This window comes from Heterocephalus glaber, unplaced genomic scaffold (genome assembly GCF_053883595.1).
Source record: "Heterocephalus glaber isolate CG9 unplaced genomic scaffold, H.glaber_assembly_v1.0 deba00001509, whole genome shotgun sequence".
Classification (NCBI taxonomy): domain Eukaryota; kingdom Metazoa; phylum Chordata; class Mammalia; order Rodentia; family Bathyergidae; genus Heterocephalus; species Heterocephalus glaber.
In genome coordinates, this window is record NW_028258325.1 from 49475742 (window position 1) to 49495822 (window position 20081).

The 20081-nt window shown below is 32.4% G+C and overlaps 1 pseudogene; it reads left to right on the forward strand.

The window, feature by feature from the left end:
• The first annotated feature begins 5203 nt into the window (after nt 1-5203).
• On the forward strand, nt 5204-6027 carry LOC101715572 (geranylgeranyl transferase type-2 subunit beta pseudogene; annotated as a pseudogene).
• Nucleotides 6028-20081: the final 14054 nt, after the last annotated feature.

Here is a 20081-nt window from a genome sequence, read left to right on the forward strand (position 1 = left end):
GTGTTCCACCTCACAAAATCAGAATACACATTCTTTTCAGCTGCACGTGGGTCATTCTCCAAAATACACTACATGCTAGCTCATAGGACATGTCTATGCAAATGTGAAAGAATTGAAATTATCCCCTGTATATTATCAGACCATAGTGCAATAAAATTGGAGATCAATAGCATAAGAAACCGCGAAATTCCCAGAAACACATGGAAATTGAATAATACCCTCCTGAACAACCAATAGTCACAGAGGAAATTAAAGAAGAAATTAGACAATTTCTACAAGTAAATGATAATGCCAATACAACATACAGAAATCTATGGGACACAATGAAAGCAGTTCTATCCAGGAAATTCATAGCAGTGAATGCCCGTATTAGGAAAACAGACAGAACTCAGATAATCTAATGCAGAATCTCAAGCTCCTAGCAAAGGAAGAGGATAACAAAACCAAAGCTCATACAAGAGAGGAAATTATAAAGATCAAAGCAGAAATCAATGCAATGGAGACTAAGAGAATGATACAAAAAATTAATGAATTGAAGAGGTGGTTTTACGAAAGAATAAATAATATCAATAAACCTTTAGCCAATCTTATCAAAAAAAGGAAAGAAAAGGCTCAAATCCATGCAACTAAGAACAAAAAAGGTAGGGCTGGGGATTTAGTTCAGTAGTTTCACCACCTGCTGTGCAAGTGCTGGGACCCAAGTTCGATCCCTGGTACAAAAAACCCCAGAAAAGGTGAAGTCACAACAGACCCAGCAGAAATCCAGATGATCATCAGTAACTACTTCAAGAATCTGTACACTAATAAAATGGAAAACATGGATGAAATGGAGAGATTCCTAGATACATATGAATTGCCAAAGTTAAATGAAGAAGATATAGAAATTCTAAACACCCAAATTATAATGCATGAAATTGAAAATATAATGATTAATTTCCCAACAAAGAAAAGCCCAGGTCCTGATGGCTTCACTACTGAATTCTACAAGACATTTAAAGAAGAACTCTTGCCAATACTCTTTAAACTCATCAAAGAAATTGAAAGGGAAGCAAGGCTTCCAGACTCCTTCCTGGAAGCAAGTATTACTTTCATTCCAAAACCATGGAAAGACCCAACCCAAAAAGAGAACTATAGGCCAATCTCCCTAATGAACATTGATGCAAAAATCCTCAACAAGATACTGGCAAACAGAATACAGAGGGTCATCAAGAAGATCATATACCCTGGCCAAGTCAGATTTATCCCAGGTATACAAAGATGGTTCAACATTTGTAAATCTATAAATATAATACACTATATTAACACAGTCAAGGACAAAACCCATATGATCAACTCAATAGATGCTAAAAAGGCATTCAACAAAATCCAACACCCATTCATGATAAAAACCCTAAAGAAAATTTGCATAGAAGGTCTTTATCTCAACTTAAAGCACTCTATGAAAAACCAAAAGCCAGCCTCATACTAAATGGTCAAAAACTGAAAACTTTCACCCTAAAAACAGGAACAAGACAAGGATGTCCACTATCACAACTCCTGCTCAATGTAGTTCTGGAAACATTAGCCACAGCAATTATAAAAGAGAAAAAAATAAAAGGAATAAAGTTAGGAAAAGAAGAAGTTAAACTGTCATTATTTGCTGATGATATGATACTTTACAAAGAAGACCCAAAAAACTCTGCCAAAAGACTTCTAGACTTAATTGACAGATTCAGTAGAATAGCAGGATATAAGGTCAACATTCAAAAAACATTAGCCTTCTTATACACAAATAGCAGACTCACAGAGAGAAATTAGTGAAACAATTCCTTTTACAATAGCAGTAAAAAATATGAAGTATCTAGGAATCAATCTAACAAAAGAAGCAAAGACCTCTATACTGAAAAATATAGCACTCTGATAAAGGATATTGAGGAGGATATAAGAAAATGGAAAATCATCACATGTTCCTGGGTAGGAAGAACCAATATAGTGAAAATGGCCATACTTCCAAAACTACTATATAGATTCAATCCAATGACGATTGAAATTGCAACAATATACTTCACAGAACTAGAGAAAACGATCCAAAACTTCATTTGGAACCAGAAGAGACCCAGAATAGCAAAAGCAATTCTAGGCAACAGAGATATGGCCTGGAGTATCACAATCCCCAACTTGAAATTATACTACAAAGCTACTGAGATAAAAACAGCATGGTAGTGGCCATAAACAGACTTGAGGTTCAGTGGAATAGATTAGAATATCCAGAATCAACTCCAGACATACTTAGCCAACTCATCTTTGACAAAGGAGCTAACCACCCTCACTGGAGGAAAGATAGCCTATTTAATAAATGGTGTTGGAAAAACTCGATTTCAACCTGCCAAAGATTAAAACTAGACCCATACCTCTCATCATGCGCTAAACTAAAATTGAAATGGATTAAAGATCTAAATATCAAGAAAGAAACACTGAAGTTGCTGGAAGATAAGACAGGTAGAACTCTTGAAGACATTGGCATAGGAAAAGGCTTTATGAACAAAACCTCAGTAGCACAGAAGCTAGAAAAAGAATCAACAACTGGGATCTCATCTTATTAAAAAGCTTCTGCACTGCAAGAGAAATCACCAACAGAGCTAAGAAACAACCTACAATATGGGAAAAAAATTTTAGCAGCTGTACCTCAGACAAAGGACTACTATCTAGAATATATAAAGAACCAAAAAAAATTAGGCCTCCCCAAATTCAAAGACCCAATTCAAAAATGGGCATCTGAAGTGAGCAGATACTTCTCAGACAAAGAAGGAAAAGCAGCAAATAAACAGATGAAAAAATGTTCAGCATAACTGGTCATTCGAGAGATGAAGATGAAAACAACACTGAGATTCTACCTCACCCCAGAAAGAATGGCTGCTATCAAGACATGAACTAATAACAAATGCTGGTGTGGGTGTGGGGAGAAAGGAACCCTTCTCCATTGTTGTTGAGAGTGTAGACTGGTACAACCACTCTGGAAATCAGTATGGAGATACCTCAAAGAACGAGGGATAGAAGTCCTATTTGATCCAGGTATCCCCCTGCTGGGTATCTTCCCAAAAGAATTAAAAGAATCATACCACAGCGATATATGTGCACTGATGTTTATAGCGGCACAGTTTTTAACAGCAAAAGCTTGCCTGAGTGCCCATAAACTGGAAACTGGTTAAAGAAGATGTGGAGTTTTTTATAAAATGGAGTACTACTCTGCCATAAAGAATGAGAAACTAGAGTCATTTATAGCTAAATGGATGCATATTGAGGCCATACTCAAGTGAAATAAAAGGACACACGTGTAAATACTGAATAGTGTCTCTAGTGTGAGAAACTGAAAGTGTAAATAAGGATTAAAAGGATTAGTAGTGAATAATTGATACTTTAAAATAGGAAAAAGGTCCAAAGGGGTAGGGGTCATAGGAGGAGAAGTAGAAAGAAAGAAGGGAAAGGAAAAATTTTGAGAAAAGAAAAAAAAAAAATGGAAATGAAGTCTGTGTATATAGGGAAGAATGCAGGGGGTGAAGGGCACACAGGTAATGGGGAAAAGATAAAAACCAAGATGCATCATGTACAGGTACAAGCACCTAATGATAAATGTAAATGTATTGTATACCTAAAATGTACCAATAAAAGAATTTAAGGAGAATAAATAAATAGATAAATAAATAAATAATGCTATTTTGATAATTCTGGATTTTTCATATTCTGATCCTTGACTTTAGGCATATAGAGCAAAACTAATAATAAAAAATGAAAACAATTCATGACTAAAAAATAATATTCTTCTTTCTTTCCTATTTACTTTCAAATCAAAAAGGAGAAAATTAAAAATGTTAAAGTAGTGCATAAAATGATGATAAACATAAATATAGTTTTCAATGAATTTCTGTTAAATGTGTGAGTACCCTATGGTGCCATTCCTGCACCTATACTCATTTTGGTTTAGAACTGGCCAAATGAAGTCTCTAAATGCTTTTGAAATAGAGCAAATCCAGCTTAAAAAAAAAAAAAAACTGCAAATGGGAGAATAAATAAACGACATATCTTTTTTCTTTTGAATGACACATTTAAAACATGGAATATATCTCTTCTGTTTTTCATCATTGGGTTCTAGTTATATGGATGAAAGGAAAATAAAATGAGTAGTACAACTGGAAATAGAAACATTTTATGCGGGAGTTTATGTTCTGTGTTTTCTGTCTATAACTTTTGCATGTTTCTTAGAAACTAAATTAGTTTGTATGCACATTTTACTAGCATGCCATTTAGCATGAATAGCAATAGAGGTATGTTTGAAGGCTACCTACTTCTTGAAGCTGCCATTGTAAATATGTGAAGGGACATAAAGGCAAGAACCTTCTCTCATGTGTTAATTGCAGCATAACAATTGTTACTCACCATTCAAATACAACATATATATTATATGTTATTATAGAAATACATTTCTTGTTCATATTCAATACTTGAGATAGGAACACTTTCACTATTCAGCTGAGAGCAGAATTTTATTTCAAGGTTATTTAATGTGTCTAACTAAGCATATATAAAAAAGGGAGCAAATAAAAATAACACTTGAAGAAAAACTCAGCATTGCTCTTTTTTCTCTTCCTCCATAAGTTTGTTTTATTGTATGACCTCTGCATTACACAGAATAACTGAGCAGAACATTGCTTGCAAGACATTGTCATGATGTTTCCTATGCACAGAGGTTAGACAAGAAATTTTCATTTCATACACCATTTGAGCCTGGCTACCGTGATTTCACAAAAGTCAGTAGGCTTTGAAAAGTTAATGACACACACAAAAGAGCTTTGTTTTTGTTGAGAAAGTACTTGTCAGTTTAAAACTAGAACCTATGTAGGTTGGTTAGTCATGGGGAAATGCAAAAAAAAATTTCATTTTATTTAAAAGAGCTTTTTAAATATTTATACTATATTAAAAAGCTTCATGGCATCACCAAAATAATATTACAATAGACCCATCACCATCAAACCCCTATAGATGCCACTCATTCTCAAGTACTCAGACATCCAGTACTCATAATCATCTTTCTTTGATCCATAGGATGCAATATAATCTGCATGTTTCTCCAATGAAAGGGTGTCAGATGCATCAGACTTGATAGTAACATCCTTCATGTAAGAGTCAAAAGAGATAGCCCAGCTGTTTCCCAGGTAGTTAAGAGGAGATGGATCTCATGGGACAACTTGATCTCATGAATAGAGAAGAAATTCTGACATTTATTAAGTCCTGCCAACATGAGTGTGGTGGAATAAGTACTAGCATTGAGCATGATCCTCATCTTTTGTATACTCTCAGTGCTGTCCAGATTCTTACTCTGTATGATAGTATTAATGTTATTGACATAAATAAAGTTGTGGAATATGTGCAATGTCTGCAGAAAGAAGATGGTTCCTTTTCTGGAGACATTTGGGAAGAAATTGATACAAGATTCTCTTTTTGTGCGGTGGCAACTTTGGCTCTGTTGGGGAAGCTTGATGCTATTAATGTGGAAAAGGCAATCAAATTTGGCTTATCCTGTATAAACTTTGGTGGTGGATTTGGCTGCAGTCCAGGTTTTGAATCTCATGCTGGACAGATCTATTGTTGCACAGGATTCCTGGCTATTACTAGTCAGTTACATCAAGTAAATTCTGATTTACTTGGTTGGTGGCTTTGTGAACGACAGTTACCCTCAGGTGGACTGAATGGAAGACCAGAGAAGTTGCCAGATGTTTGCTATTCATGGTGGGTTTTGGCATCCCTAACGATAATTAGAAGGCTTCATTGGATTGATAGAAACTACACAGTTTTATTTTAGCATGTTAAGATGAAGAAACTGGAGGATTTGAAGACAGGCTAGGAGATATGGTGGATCCTTTTCATACATTATTTGACATTGCTGGAGTGTCACTTCTGGGAGAACAAAAAATTAAACCTGTTAGTCCTCTTTTTTGCATGCCTGAAGAAGTGTTTCAGATAGTGAATGTTCAGCCTGAACTAGTGACCTAGATTCATTTGATAGAAAAGTGTAGTATAGATTTTGCCATCTCAACATTTCTGTATTTGAAGTGGTTAATGAACCTAAAAATGTCTACTCTTAATATTTTGTATATTGTGTTAAATTAATTCTAATAAATTATGTAATTATTTTAAAAATAATATCACAATAGAAATTCTATGAAAATTATATTGAGAAAAAAAGTATGAAGTATATAAAATACAGGCAATATGTAATAATACAAGTACTGCTTATAAATAAAGTATATTTCACAGAGAATCTCTGACTTGCTATAGTTTGACTACTATTTTAATATTTTCTTCCTGAGGTGAAAAAGTGATATATAGGAAACAGAAACCATATGAGAAATGTTGACTTTGGATATTTTTCCAAGCTAGAGAAATACTGGACAGACAGAAATTTTGGCGATGCTTCCAGGGATGAGGTTGGGGAGAGGATTGCAAGTCCCAGCTCCTGTTGGCAATGTGATCATGAAGATGATCCACTGATAGTACTGATTGTGTTGCTAAGTAGGATTACCAGTAGGTTAAATGTGCTAAGTAACTTTTACTTATTGTGTTCTCAATTTAAGATTGCTTTAGGGGGTACCACTATAGGCTATTTATAGCCAATTAATATACTGATAATTTATTATTTTCCAGTAAATACGTGAAATTTGAAGTCAATTTTATTTATTGATTATCCTTAAGGTATTTTTTGGAGGGGGTTACCGGGGATCAAACTCAGGACCTTGCGCTTTCAAGGCAGGCCGCCAGAACCACTGAGCTAAATCCTGGCCCAAGATATTTTTTTGGTTTTTAAGTTAACTTATTTACGATCACATCCATCACTGAAAATTTGTACCTGTACATGAAATAGGAAGCAATGTACATGAAAAGGTTCAAAGGGGAAGGACAAGTGGGAGGGAGAAAGAAAAGAAGGAAAAAATAGAAACAAAACTTTTGTAAATAGGGAGAGGTGGAGGGGTGCAAGAGAGGGAAGGAGAATAGGAAAAACAAGAACTAAAATTATTTATTAATAATTTGTTTCAATAATTGAAATTATTTAAACAACAAAAATGGAAATAGAGCTGTATTTTATAACATTACTTTATATGAGTAAGTTCCCCAGAGATGATTTCTATATCACACAGAAGAAAACTTTTTGCTGCTATTGCTTTTAATTAGAAAGTTGAATATATTTTGAGGTGAGAAAAAGGGTCTGATATGCTAACCAAATTTGATACTAAAATCCACGAGGTTATAAAAATGAACTGTTCCTCCACTTCATCACACATTAGTCACTTTCATTTACTCTTGATAGAGCTTCCTACTTTTGATCACCCTGCTTCTGTTCACCTATTTTTTCCTGACTTTCTTTCAGCTCCATGTTTTTGATGCATTATTTATTAAGAATTATATATACAATATATACATACTATATATTAAGTACATGCATGCATACATGTATTATATATACATTATATATACATGTGTGTCTGTGAGTATTCCTTCCCACCTCAGGAATTCTATCCCCACCATGTTCCCTGTAGAATCAATATGAACATCTCTTGTTCTACTCTTTCATAGACAAGATGTTCAGTTTCAACATTTGTTTCCCTCTTTCCACGCACTTAACAAAGCATTCAGCTTCTCCAAACATTTCTAAAAGTCTTCAGTGCTCTATTTCTTTACTCCGTCTTCATACAACACTTTCTTGCCTTTTCAGAATGTTCTTCTACCTTCTTTCCCTCTGCCAAGTTCCCTTTAATTATTTTAATACCTAGTTTGAATGCAAGGTCCTTTCTGAAATGTTCTTGAGTCCCCAAAAGACAAGCATTTTCCTTTGTGTTTCCAGATAAAATTTTGCATCTCCTTGTAAATTATTACTGATAATACCACATTACATTTTACTTTATGTAGTTTTCCCCTCTTTATGGGTTGCATAGTTTTATTATAATTTGTATCTACACACAGCAAGTAAAAACCACAAGAAGCAAAAGCCTCCTCTATCTCACTGAGGTTTTACATTTAAACAACTGTTCAAAAATCTCCATATATTTTATTTTCCTTATTGTATTTTATTACCAAAGCTGTTTTATTAATAACTTCATATAATTGCATGCTCATTTCAGTTAGTATTCTGTTTTGCAATACTAATTCCATTGTATATAACCACAAACATTTGATTTAAGACAGTGTTGATATTTTTAAATACACAACTATACTTGAACAGGTGTCTGTTACTAATTGACACTCTCCTTTTTTATCTGTAAGAGTGTAACAATTTTAATATATACTGATTATTTTCTCTAAGAGGTAAGAAAGCATAAACACAGAGAGTAAATTATAATATTACAAGAATAATATATGAGATCATTTTTTGTAAACAATGTTTTTGAAATAGCACAGACAAAAAGGAATATTTCAACTTTTTATCTACTTCCTAAGACTAACCACTGAAAACATTATTGCAAATTCAGAAGCCAGGTTGTCTGCCTTTTATACCTCGTGTAAAATGACGATAGGCTTTTTTAGATATTTATTAAAATATACTAATAGTTATTGTGATGTGTCATCTTGAATGGATTTAGAGACTGCTACCAGATTAGCTGAGCACTGTTCTGGAAGTGTCTGTGGATGACTCACATCCAAGTGCATACAGACAGAGGAGGAAGCCCCACCCTGGACGCGGGTGGCACCAAACAATAGGATTGTAGTCTGGACGGAATAAAAGGGAAAGTCTTCCTTTCAGTATCTTTGGAGTTCCTCCGGATTTTGCCATGGATGGTCAATGGTTGGATAATGAAGACTTTTAAAAGTAGCACTGGCCTAAATAGAAAGCACAAGAGTTTGGCTGCAGCTCTTCTGAGAAAAGTTACTCCAAATGCAGTTTGTAAGGTGAAAAATAAACATTGTAGCATAAATTACTTAATAAATTTTCATCAAACAGTTTTTTGTTATGTTGTCACTGGCAAAGTTTTTTGTTTTTTGTTTTGTTTGGTACCAGGGATGGAACTCGAGACCTTGCACTTGCAAGGCAGGCGCCAGAACCACTGAGCTAAATCCCCGGCCCTAAAGGTGAAATAATTTTTTTTTTTTTTTGGTACCGGGGATCGATTGAACTCGGGTTCTCTCTCTTGCGCAGCAGGCGACGAAACCACTGAGCTAAATCCCCGGGCCTTGGCAAAGTTTTTTTGGAAAAGACAAAATAGAAAATATTCTAGATTTTGCGTACCATACAGTATCTATTGCAACTATTTTATTGTTATGGCACCAAAGAAGCCAGCAATAATATGGAAGGGAATAGGCATGGCCTTATTTCAATAAAGCTTTATTTGTTTGAACAAGTAGTCAGCTTGCTGCCCTTAGTTTATTGAAGAAGTGGAAAATTAGAATAGACATTTTGGGAAACGATTTTGTTGATCTCTGTGCATCGATTAGAGAAAAATATTTAAACAAACTCATTTTGATAGAATATTATTAAACTTTAAATTAATGTATATTCTTTCAAATTAATTTTCTTTGAAAAAAGAAATCAAAGATAATTTCTCATTTAGAGTATTTCAAATGGTAACAAATAAACTTCTCCTTGTTTGGTATACAATGACTAATGTATTCTAAGTTTTTAAAAGCCACCTTTCAGAGGTGTTTCAAATAATCTGTGTGTTGAAGCATATCTAAAATTATGGTGTTTAGGTGGGAATTATAACTATGGGAAAAAAAGAGAAAAGATAATGGATCTAAGTTTCACATGCTGATATAGGAAAGACAGAGTCATGCTGGAGGAAATTTCTTTTTAAAGCAACTAATATATGTCAAGAACTGTCAAAATTAAACCATTAGCTTGTGTATGTAAAAGCTGTTTATTTCTACCTTCCTTCCCTCATCTCCTACACAGTAAATTGGTTAATAGAAAGCACAGAGTTGAGAGTTGGAAATCATAATATTCTTCTGGAAGAAATCTCAGTCAACATAATCTACTAATGCATATATTTAGTGGGAATTCTTATACTGACAAAGAGTGCAATCAGCAGCTTATAGAGGAGTTAAATGAAATAAGTAAAATATTTCTTGGACATTCAAAATTGTAATTCTTCTAAACATGCAGATTTTATAGAATGATGTAGAAATATAGGATCAGGATAATTGATGATGAATTAAATATTTCCTGGACCTAGCAGAGTTATTTAAATGTAGAAAATGGCACATGCTCTATTACAAATATTGAACAAAGCCCTTACTCATTTTTTTCTAAAAAGAAATTAAGATGCATTGTGAATATATACCAATTTTCCAGAATATGTAGAACCCATATGTACTAATAAACTAAAATAAAATTTTTTAAATATATGCTCAAATTATTCATTTTTCTGTGGAGAATAAACTAGTATAAGAAGATGTGTTAGGTTATATCTAAGAACTCAAAATTGTAAGGAATCAATGCTCTTTATCAGAAAAGCACTGATTATTCCATGTGATAAATCTTTAACAAAGGAGCTCTAATAAATTAAGTTTTCCCAAGTGGAGAGGTGTGTATTTGTTTCAATTTTTGGTTATTTTTAACAGAGTGTGTTCAAGATACAACATTATCAATAAAGGTCATAATGATTGATCCAGCTCAAGAAATATATATAGTTATTCGCAAAAAAGTAGTAGAGAATGGAATTTGTTTTTTATGCCATATTAAGTATTTATTGCAGTTTGCAGTACATTTTGTTGTTGAGAATATATTATTGAAAATACACTTCTTTAATATTTCCCACTAGATGACTGAATATGGAGGGATGTTCTAATTTTAAAAGACCACTTAGTTTCTCGGTTTCTGGTCTCTCAGTTTTCCATTGTGAAACTGCAGTGGCTTCACTTCTAACTTATAAAACCACTAAATTTACAAGTATGCAAACAAATATATGCAGTATGCTTGTATTTGGAGTGAATTAATTTTGCTTTATTGCGTCCATATACAAATGTCATTAAGTATAATTGTCGTTCTACGTCTTCCATTTGAAGAAGTTGGTTTCCTTGTTATCGCTTTGGCAGGCATTGAATGAGACTTAAATAAAAACAAGGGCACTTTCAGAATAACATGAATCCATGAGGAGATGACTGGCATTTCAAAGGGCAAAATTATGATAATATTTAATATCTTGGTTTACAAGGAAGATAAAATGTATAAAACTCAAAGGATCAAATTTTTCATGCTAAAAGACACAGTCCAGTGTTGTTGATGATGATGAAAGTAAAAAGGCTACTTTTGGTGTTCAATATGCAGGGCATGCATGATGACTCATTAGGCAGAGAAAATTATTACTGTCCATTAAAGAATTAGCTTTTATACAAATGGAAAAGTTGATTAGTGCACCTCAGAGAGGCTGCATACTAAAATTATAAAATTAATGATTATATGAAATATTTAATTTCACACATAAATATCTGTGAAGAGAAATTAATTGTTTTATATAATAAAAGTATTTTACATGCTGAATCAAATATTAAATCTGAAATCATAACATAGTTTTTAGTAGTACTTATGCCAAATCTGTCACAAAGATTATAATATTTCTATGAAATTTCAGAGATTATTTAAAGGGAAAAAGTCACAGTACAGGTGGATACATTACTATTAAAATTATAATTTTCATGTATATTAAGTGAACAGCAAGAAAAATTGAAGTCTATATGATCAGAGAGCTGGATTAGCTAGCCCAAATTTATATTATGAAATTATATAAGGAGAAGGACAAAGGAACTTGCGATTAAACTACAAAGGGGTAATAAAACCAGCCATAACTATAGAAAATTTCATGAAATAAACTCAGTAAACTATATTTATGTTCATAATATAGCATAATATACAACATAAAGCCAACTTAGCAGAAGGCAGAGTATATAATCTTTGAATTGTATTGAATACATTTTCTTAATATAATGTGTCATCATCTAATTTTTTCTTTCAATGAATGGCAAAGTATGAGGTCAGGACTTTGTATCATAGCATCTCTACAAGTTTAAATTCAGTAAGTACAAAAGCAATCTTAAATGTTAGAAATATCTTTAATTATTAAATTATCCATTTCTGTTTTGATAATTTAACATCACTTCACTTTGTTCTGTAAAAATTTATATCCCTTTGTGATGATACGAAGCATTTTGAAGAACTGCCTTATGGTGTTATAAATATAGATATATAGAGATATAGATTCAGTATATGCCCACATATACATGGAATATTAACAAGAATATTATTGACAATATATTGTGATTATTTTCTTAAAGTCACAAATTCTGAATGGTTAAGTGGGTCCCATGAGGTCACTTTGAGATAAGTCTTTCTTGGTGGCTTTCTGATTAGGTCACTTTATGCAAACCCTTCTGCAAACTGATGAAAGAATGATCTGTGTTCAGTTTGATTCTAATGCTATTATGTAACTTCGTGAAACTAAACAATTTCTACGCAATGATTAATTAGGATTAATTAGCCATAACATAAAAATTTGGAATCCACAGAAATAAAATAGATTATCATTTTTATCCACTGTGTTTATTTTTAAGAAACCTACAAAGCACTTTTTACAAATTTAACCAAATAATAAATTATAAACAAATCCTCTTAATTGGAATATGTTGGCAATATAGAAAAAAGTGAAACTCAAAATTCTGGCTGCAAAATTTGCAGTAACACTCTGATTGTTTCTCAATAAAATAAAACAAAGTTTTATTATTGTTCTCATTACTATCAAATGAGAAGGAAGAGGGAATCAGCAGTTTATTAGGAATTGGAAGAGATTCTCTACACAAAATGTTTAACATATAATAGACACTTAAATTACTATATGAAATATATTTAATTTGTACAGGGGAAAAAAGATTAATTTCCTTGCAACAAAATTGTTGGCAGGTTGACTTTTACTGGAAGTCCATTGCAGATTGTTGTCCCCCTTAAAGTATAATTCTGAAAGGACATCGATCAGAAGAGACACAAGGAGGAGATTCTCTTAGTTCTCCAGAGCAACTCTTTTGAATTACTGCTTCTCTTATATATATAGGAGATTAAAACGAAGTTACTTCCCAATTTCTTATTTTTTCAACCACATGATGAAAATACAAGAATATATGAGATGTGATTGCAAAATATTGTGAATTTTTAATTTTTAAAAAAATAAAATAGTAAAAGACACATTGCCATTAATCCCTCTCAGAACATTTGCCTTCGCTTGGAACACACTTATTTCATTGATCTTGCCACTTTCAAAAGCAATTCTAAAAGTTCTCTTTTGTGAGAAGTTTCTCAATCCTGGCTGACTCCATGTCCTGAATTGATTCAAAAGATTTACTTTTCATGGTCATTTTGAGTTTGAGGAAGAACGAAAAGTCACATGGTACTAGACAGATCCAGTGAATAAATTCAAGGTGGACACACTTTAATATTTTTGACTGCTTTTCCATTGGATGGTACTTGGCAGCATCATTCACTCTATTTTTTATCACACCTTATAAAGACACTCATGAAAGAGAACTCCCAGAACTGCTTCTGAAAGTGACAAGAATGATGCAATAAGTGTATTTGAAGTGATAGGGAGTATTTGAGGGGATTAGTGGTAATTAATCTTTTACTGTAATAAAATTTTTAATTTAAATATTCACCATGTATTTAGATTACATGTCGTATATAGCAAAAATTTTTGTTTCCCCAGAAAATAGTAAAACCTAAGTAATAAAGTACAATATTAGAATTGTTTTGCTACAACAGAATTTTTATAGTATGTTTGGGGCCAACTTATATGTTTTGTTTTAGTCTTAGAATGCTCATGTTTGGAGCCAGGAATTTAGCTCAGTAGTGCTGATGCCTGCCTTGCAAACGAAAGGTCCAGAGTTCGATACCTGGTACCAAAAAAAAAAAAAAAAATACTCATATTTGATGTAAGAATAAGAAAAAATTTATCTTCCTTAAAAAGTGCTTGTTTATGACTGTGAAAATGTTTTAGAAAACTGGAGAATTACAATTATTCATCAAATAAGTCAACATTACCTTTCATTATTTGCCAGGATTTATTGAAAGAAAAAATATTCTGACTGTAATGTTTATTTTTAAAAGGCATGAAAAATATAAACACTCTTTTCTATATCTACGGTAAATATGTTTTTTTTTTAATTGCTGAGTGTTTAAACTATAGCTAATGCATTGACAGGTCTCATACACTTTCATAGAGTGGTTGGTTTTGCACTGATTTCTGAGGAGGAAAGAAATTATCACATTTTTTTCTTAATATTAAGGAAATAATCTGGAGAAATGCTCCATATTGTCAAAAGAATCCAAATACAACAAGCTTTCTAGAGGGTAAGATGTGCAAGGCCAAAATGAAAAAGGAACTAACTGAGTGGTGAAAATGCAGAATTACTTCCAACATAGGATTGCTTATTATGTGTAAAATTCAAGAAATGATATTATACAAAAATTTATAAATGTCTATAAAATACATATAAAAATCATTTCCAAACTTTATGAATTAGACCAATTGAGTTTATTAGTTTTAAAAGTATGAAGAAAGGGCATATATTATTATTATTTACTACTCACTCTAATATTTTTTCTTCCTTATTTTTCCTTTTTATTTGATTTTGTAGACAGACATTTCTATACTATTCAACATTTAAATAAAAAGTATATAAGAAAAAGAAAGGAGGAAGAATGAGAGAGATAAAAGGAAATGGAAAGGCCCTATATTCACACTTCTGTATCTCATATCTTTCTTATTTTACTGAATAATAATTATTTTTTCATTTCTTACTGGATTATTTCATCAAAGAAAATGTCCTAAAATAGCAACTGTTAAATGTGATAGTACCAGCATTAGTGCATAGGATTACATCAAAAAGCAGGAGATAGGCCTCCTTTGAGTACCTTTCAAGAGTGAATTGCTACCACTGAATGAAGGTGTAGAAACAAATCCTACCAAGAATCGTTATACTTACGTTATATGTTGCTATTTTAACACAGTGCCCAGAAGAATGTGCGTGCGTGCGTGTGTGTGTGTGTTTCTGTTCACATACCATATAGACCACATTATCTAATGAAGTAGGAGTTGACTCGGCCTCAACTCCTAACATTTTACAAAACTTTCTAATGATCGGGCAGGACAGTATTTTCCACTTATTTAAAACTTTTTAATGATCACTTTCCCCCAGTGCTTAGCAAAGCAGCTGTTTCTCCCTGAGTCTGAAGCTCATGCCAAGTTTAAAATGTTAATGTGGAGCCATGTGCTCAAGCATTTAGTATCTCCAATTTCCAAACTGAAATATCTTGGCAGCTCTCACATGCTAAATACACTTACACAGGAAAGGACCTACAACCCTGAAGAGGAAGAAAAAAATACAGCCATTGCTCTCCCTCCAATTTATGATCTCCCTAAATGGCCAACAATATTGAAGATCCTTTTATTAATTTAAAATTAGTGGGATATTGATTGTAGTGGTTGGCTTAAATGGTTAGTTTCTAATTTAACAAAATTAGATCATGGACCAGAATGAAAAGAAGAGGATAATTATAAATGAGTGTGCAACAGTTAGATGAGATAAGTGATACTATAAAAATGAATAATGGCTCCAAATAAGTTAAAGGTTCTTGATTTGAATCATTTTGTGTAAGTCATCAGATAGGATGTCTATTATTCAAAAATTACTATAATTTTCATAAAATTCTTCTCATTTCATGAAATAAAATTTTTAGCCTTTGTAAAAATAATCTTACATTCAATTTTGCTTTAATCTTAGTTTCTATAGTTATTATAGCTTCCAATTCATGGGCTTGTACATTTTCATGAATTGTATCACTTGCATAAATTCATACAGCCAATTTACACAATAACGATAAAAATAGTTTCATTATGCCAAAGTGTCTTTCTCATACTCTCCCATTAAAATTACATTTCCCTTTTATTAGTTCTAATATTAATATTTTCCTAATACTGATAGATTTTTCATTTTGACAATTTTATATAAATGGACTCAGACAATATGATATATAAAATACGATATATTTTTGTAGTAGGATAATATACAAGAGTCACTGTAATAATTCAAGAATAAATTTGACAGTTTCATTTTGCTAGGGAAAATACCAGGAATGGAATCATAAAAGAAAAATAATATTTTACTAGATAATCTCAAGAGTAGAATAAAAATGACAGGATACAGTCAAAGAAACAACTGAGAAAAATTGGGGACAAAAGTATTTAGATTTCTAATGAAGAATAAAATTGGAAACATTTTTGATGCCATTAGCACCTGACATGGAAGGATCTTTAAAAATGTTAGATTCCATTGACACACAGCAAATGCACTATCTCAATATTTACAAAAGTATTAAAACCAGTGATTTTCCCAGGTTTTACATTTAATAAAGCAAAGCATATTTAAAGGAATTTAAGACCTATTCTTATAATACACTCTGTGCCCACTGTGTCATTTATTTTGATTAGGCTTTAGGAAAAAATAGTTTATTTTGGTGATCATCATTCTTGGGTTCTCTAGGGCAATTTAAATTTTAAAATGCAAGATATTTTGTAATCTATATATCTTTTATTTACCTAAATATATGTGGCATTCTAATATTAAATACTTTTACTTTGGAAAACATCAGAGTCATTTTTATTTGGAAATACAATTTATCAGATTTTTTTCCTACCATAGTTTAGTACTTATGCAACTTCATAGATTCCATAGTTGCTTCTATTACCTGAAAAACACTAACTACTGTCTTAGTACATTTTGAAGCAATACAACAACATATATGGGAATAAGCTCTGATGGTACTTGCGTTCATTTTACAAATGGAGAATTTTTATTAAAATTTCCCTTTTTAAATGACATTTTACCAAGGTTCTGAGAGGCTGTGAGAAAACTGGCCACAGGGCTGCTGGGGCCAGTAGTGCTACTGAATGAGGCATAGGGCTGCAAACAGCAGGCAAATGTGACTCCTGGGCATAAGCGTCGTTTCAGAAGGCTTTCTCGCCACTTACATTTGCATGATAAATTTATGGACTCTGGCTTTACCAGCTTGATTGAACACATTGCATTTTGCTAAGAACAGCATGTCAACTAGCACAGTCAGCATCCATATACATCTGGGAAAACTGCAACTGTTACAATTGTGCCGTGGTTTTGAAGACAAGAAAAGCTTTGTCAGCTGTCAGTTAAATGTTTTTCTCAAATATCTATTTCACAAGTGATGAATGAAAAATATTGCTAATGTTCAATGCACTATTTTATACACTACTTTTTGGATTTTGTTCCAAGGCTAAAGGGCAAAGTTAACAAAAGGCACAGACATAGGAAAATACTCACTTTTGTGGCAAAGAAGACAAACAAAGAAAGATTCTCAGCGTAAAGAGTGGGTCTGAGAAAGCAATTAGAATTTGATCGGTACAGTGTAATGCTAGATGGCAATGCTTCACTTCAAAAACAATTATTAGTTCCTCTATTACTGAAAAATGAATAAATAAAAACAAAAGAGAAAACAGAGCAAAGGAATTCCATGATAATGAGTTTGTAAAATTCTGAAATAATTGAATGATCTCCATCCAATTCTGAAAAATGCAGGGTTTTGTCCACAGATAATTCTCTTTGAAAACTAATTTTGCTCTAGTATTTATGGAATTTAGACTTCAGTCATTTTCTAAGTGTTTAGAAGTATTCACTTTGTCTTTCCACTAAATATTGCTTGGTATAAACAGCACTGAAATTAGATTATAACATCTGAGCTCAACAGTCACTATGACTAGAAATAATAGCAAAATATTTGTTAAAACAAGTAGAAGAAAGACCAAATAAGGAATCCAGGCAAATATTGCCTTTGTTTATTCTAGCCATGATTCAGCTAGCAAGTTAATGGTAAATGAAGACAGAGTCATGCCAGAGGTTTGATGGTTTATCTAGAATAGCTATTTTGCAGTTTGATGTTGTCATCGAGACACTACTGACTTTTTTCTTGGAAGATGGAGTGCAGGCTGCAAAGGAAATCCTTACACATCCAGTTTTATTCCTTAGTATCAGTGACTAATCAGGTTGAACTGGAATGCAATGAAATGGGGGGATGGGATAGAGCTCAGGAATATGGAAAGCTGAGACATGTGGTCAGGCACTATGTTCAATGATGATATGGAATTTTGAAGTTTTAGGTGAGGTTCAAGGCTACAGTTGAGTCAGAAATGTCTGAAACATGTTTTTATAATTAAAGAAAACATTTAATGCAAAACAATGATTTTTCTAAACTTTTAAATTTTATTTTAATGTATTAACTGTATATTCAGCCTGTTATTTCACAATTGCCAATCTTTTTGGTCTGTATAACTCCTTGTAGTATGGTAGTACTTCATAACTGACAAATGTACATGTTTCCCCAATGTATATGATGCATTTGGAAAGGAATTCATTTGGTAACCATTAACTGACTTGCTTATCACTCTATTGTCCCTAAATAAAAACGTTATTTAAACTCATTGAATTATCTTTTACTAAAGCAGGTGACAAAAAAAGAGAAGAAAAAAGCATTATAAATTTAGAGTTATGGTATTATGCCATAGTAGCAAAGTTGATACTAAAACATAAGTTTGTCAAAATCACTGTCATGCACCAGAGACTTGCATGGACTCTTGCCTCCTTAAAGACAAAGTGATTATAAAATACTACACACCTTTTCCCATTTTGAGAGATGAATTATCTAGAAACCCAAATACATTTGCAAATCCTTAAAACGGTGATGCTAAGACATGAATTAATTATTTATTTGAGAAAGGAAATGCTGTAAATACTGAAGTGTCTAGACCTGTTTTATTCCACCTCCTCTTGTCTCTCTGTTGAACTCACAATTAAATTTTATCCCTGACATGCATGATCATTCAGAGTCCTCACTTTTCAAGTAAATTTTTAGGAGGTCCTATTCATACTGTCACAGAAGTAGCCCTGTTTTAAAGTCTTACAGGAACTAGATGCAAAAAAAGAAGCATTTTCTTATTTAGGTAGAGTAGGTTTTCAAATGTCAGCTGGACGACAGCCCAGTGCACTTGTAAAGCAAATTACATAGGAGTTGAAAGAGAATGATCTTGAATACCCTCTGAGATGTACAGATAATCCTTAAAATGAAGGTGCCCAATATTTTTTTCAGGAGGTTGTTATTATTATGTCTATTTAAATTTTTTGAATACTCAGTGATAGAAATTTAGAAGTACAAAATTATACATATAATACTGCATGTAACAGCTAGGAGTTAGACCCAGGCACCAGGTTTCTGACTCCATTTTTTTAACTGCTATGTTCCACTGCCAACTTTCTTATTTAGTTGGTATCCTACATTGTTCTCAAAACTTTATGTGTATTAGCAAGTTTGATGTTTACAGAACCTAGAAAATAGATACTTCTATTTTTTTCATTTTGCAAATAAATAGATTAAGAGAGATGTATAGTATACAATAGATATGAGATACAAGCAAAACTGTTTGACCCCAGACTTTTAATAACTCTAGTCTTTAAGAAATCGGGAGAATTCTGAGTTTAGATTCTCTAAATGACTAATTTCCTTCTTTCTAATTTCCTATTAACTTAGATATTAATAAACTTGTATCTATTTCAGAAGACCTCATTGATTGATGAAAATACTGGTAATATCTGAAGCCATTGCAATTTAAGAACTACCATTATTTGAATCTCACAGGACATCAAGTAAGTAAACTACTATTCTTCCCTCATGTAGACTTAATCCTTCCTAGAAGATTTAGCTGTACAATTTTGTGTTTCTACTTATTAATGTGGCTTCGTGTAGGTATATATTCTTTATTAACATCTTAACCTGTTTATACAACCTACTAAAATAATTTACATTTTCTTAGAAATAATGATAGAAAGCTGTTATTGATTTAAGAGATTTAAGTGTGTTTGATGTTCCAGGTGAATTCGATACAATGTCTAATCCCAAAAATGACCATGTTAGGTAAGAAAACAGAAAAAGAGAGGTCTCTGAAGTTTTGTACCAACTCTGTGACTTCAAAATCTGTACATGGCATCTTGTT